Consider the following 3,819-nt stretch of genomic DNA (forward strand, 5'->3'; position numbering starts at 1 on the left):
TACCGAAAAATCCTTTTGACAACAATAAGATGTGAAAGTTTAGGATTAGCCTGATAGCGAGCGCATTGACAAACTTTAAACATGATGTCGGGATGACTTGCAGTAAGATACATCAACGATCCGATCATCGATCTGTAGTGTGTCTGATCTACGGATTCGCCATCAATATCTGGATTCAGCAGGGGTCTTTCAGCCATTGGTGTCGATGCAGGTTTTGCGTCTTGAAACCCGAACTTCTCAAGAATATCCTCCACATACTTAGCTTGATGTAGCAGGATTCCGGTTGAATTTTGTTTGACCTGAAGCCCCAGAAACATGGTCATTTCACCCAGTGAACTCATCTCAAACCGCTTTTTCATCACGCCTTCAAACTCTTTGCATAGCTGTGGACTGGTAGACCCGAAGATAATGTCGTCAACGTAGATCTAGACTAGAATCTGATCATTACCAACATGCTTGATGAATAAAGTTTGATCAATGGTGCCGCGAGAGTATCCATGCTCGAGCAAGTGCTTTGTTAGAGTCGCATACCATGCTCGAGGAGCTTGATGTAGCCCATACAACGCCTTGTCCAACTTGTAGACATGATTAGGAAACTTTGAGTTAACGAACCCAGGGGGTTGATCAACGTAGATATCATCCTTCACCTTGCCATACAAGAAGGCAGTCTTGACATCCATTTGGTAAACCGTGAATTTCATGTAGGAAGCATAAGCAAGGAAGATACGAATAGCCTCCAAGCGAGCCACGGGATCATAAACCTCAGTATAATCAAGACCCTCAACTTGTCGAAACCCGCGAACCACCAACCTTGCTTTATTGCGCACTATTACACCAGAATCATCCTGCTTGTTTCGATAGACCCAGTCTGTGTCAAGAGACCTTTTTCCCTTTGGTAACTCAACCAATTTCCAAACCCCGAGCTTTTCAAACTGATTTAGCTCTACATGCATCGCATCTATCCAGCTAGGCTCATTCAAAGCCATTTCAACATTCTTGGGCTCTATTTGAGATATAAAGCAAGAATAGAGACATGCATTGACATCTCCACTCTGACTTCTGGTTTTAACTCCATCACCTAGCTGGCCAATGACGTTTTCGATCGGATGATCGCGTTGAATTCTTGAAGGTATGTCTTGGATGATATCATTGAGTGAAACAGGAAGAGTGTGAATGTTGAAACCTCCATCATTTGCTGATTGATCCACATTAGATGAATCTGCTACAAACTCATTATTAATTTCTTCAGGAAAGAGTAGTTCCATAAAAGTTGGAGTGACAGCGGAAGCATCTCTAGACATGAACTCTCTTTCATCAGGGGTAAGAGGTGTAGCATCAGCATCAGGAGTTCCATTTTGAACTTTAGACTCTGGACTATCAAGTCGATCAGATGACTCCCCCTCAGGTGGAGCAGAGGACTCCCCCTCAGATGGAGCAGAAGACTCCCCCTCAACCGTTGGAGGTCTGTAAACAACTTCTTCATCTTCGTCTTCAGAAACAATCTTCGAACCAGAAAAGGATCCATTTGAACCATCTGAAGACACATTTAAGGATTTGAAAAGCGATGTGTAATCAAATAACCAGTCAGGACCCACTCGAGCGTCTGTTTCATTCTCCTCCAACCAGCGCACATCATAGGATTCGACAATCTGCTTAGTCTTCTTGTTGTAAACCCTATATACGGTGCGCGCAACATACCCTACAAAGTAACAATCATCGGCTTTGGCATTGAATTTAGGGTTGGATTCCAAGTGAAGAAGGGTGCAAGGGCAGCCAAATACACGGAAATGACTGACTGAAGGCTTGTGTCCATAGAGAATCTCGTACGGTGTCTTCATCTGAGCTTCGTTGATTAGAACACGATTCTGCACGTAGCAAGCAGTGTTAATCGCCTCGGCCCAAAAGAAAACAGGTAACTTAGAATCACAAGGCATTGTCCTTGCAGCGTCTTTTAAAGTTCTATTTCTCCTTTTAGCAACACCGTTTTGTTGAGGCGTGTGAGCAGAGCTGTATTGACGCACGATCCCCTTTTCTGTGCAAAAATGGTCAAGAACCGCATTCTTGAGGCGCCTTCACCTGATTGTTAGTTTGATTCTCAATCATCACAATGAACTTCTTTATCAGATTAGCAACCCCAACTTTGTTGGATAAGAAGAAGACCCACGTAAAACGAGAGAAATCATCGATCACAACTAGACAGTACGAACTTCTGTTGATGCTTAAGACGTTGACCGGACCAAATAAGTCCATATGCAGAAATTAGAGCACCTGACTGATTGAGTTGACTTGCTTTGGCAGGTGTGGTTTTCTATGGTGTTTTCCTTGGGTACAGGACACACACTTCTCAAATGTAATAAAGTCTCTGACAGGTAAGCCTCGGACCATCTCATTCTTAGCAAGGCGATTCAGGTTTTTCGCGTTAGCATGACCGAGTCGTCGGTGCCACAACATTGCATTTTGTTCGGACACTTTTGAAAATAGGCAAGTGACTTGTTCAGGTATGTTACTGTTCATGTAAATAATGTAAGCATTCCCATCCCGTTTAGATTTGACGAGAATCCACTCTTCCGGGATGACAATGCCTGGCTTGAGAATCATGCATTCTTTATCGGTAAAATGGGTAGAATAGCCTTTGTCGCAAATTTGGGAAACACTCACCAAGCTATGCTTTAACTCGGGAGCAAAGTTGACATTTTCAAAGCTTAGCACTCCATTTGTAACGGTTCCTCTTTGAGTGATCTTGCCACCATCTCCGCCCGCGAAGGAAACATACCCCCCATTAAAAGATTGAATGTCGCTCAATTGGGAGATATCTCCTGTCATATGCCGGGAGCAGCCGCTGTCGACGTACCAAGGACGGACGACATTCCTCCGCAACTGTCCCTGCAAAATGAGCGGGATCATTTAGATTTGGGAACCCAGGTCATCACTGTCCTGGGTTTCCTTTTCGCTTTCTCTGATTTATCTTTTAATGTTTTCAAATTAGGATCCTTATTTCTAATCACTTCAGAGGATGATGATGATGGATTGGAAATTGATTTGGGCATCCAATGATATTTAGGTTTTATAACATTCTCAGGTGGTTTTGAAATAGGTTTCTTATTAGTTTGCACTGAGCCTCTGGATGTTCTACTAGAAGTGGTTGAAGATCCAGAACTGCTTTTTGATGAAACCGATCTTGGCGAAGCCTTGTTCGGTTTTGGCAAACTATTTTGAGCTTTGTTATGAAAAACCCTTTTATTCTTTTGAAAAACAGCCCTTTTTCTGCTTCGATCATCTTTCCAATCCTCATTTTGAGAACGAGTTCTTGAGGATTTTCTAATTAAAGACCTTCCTCGAGATTCGTTCTCTCCTCTTGGTGTCATATAGTTCACAAAGATCCTATTTTGACAATTCCTAGCTATATGACCACCAACACCACAATTAAAAGAAATCTGTTTATTATTTGAACTTGTACTACATTTCTCAGATTTATTTTCTTGACAGACACTCTTACTCTTCTCAGAAGAACATGCATGAGAAATAGGTTGTGAGATAAGTGAGGGTGCCTCAGATGGTGTGACTTGTGGAATTGATGTGTTTTCATGAGAATCACAAGCATCAGAATTACCAAACAGTTCATCAAACATATCAAAGAAATCAAATTCAACAGTAGGAGATGTGGAAGCATCACACGAAATATTCTCAGTTTTAACATCAGAAACAAATTTTTTTTCATTTGAAACAAAAATATCAGAATCAGAAACAGAAACAGATTCTCCAACTTCACGCTTTGCCTAATCTAAGGGTTGATCTGCAGGGGAAGTAGAAACGTCAGTA

This window comes from Lactuca virosa, chromosome 5, assembly GCF_052849685.1.
Source record: "Lactuca virosa cultivar CGN04683 chromosome 5, Lactuca_virosa_CGN04683_v6, whole genome shotgun sequence".
NCBI classification, from domain to species: Eukaryota; Viridiplantae; Streptophyta; class Magnoliopsida; order Asterales; family Asteraceae; genus Lactuca; species Lactuca virosa.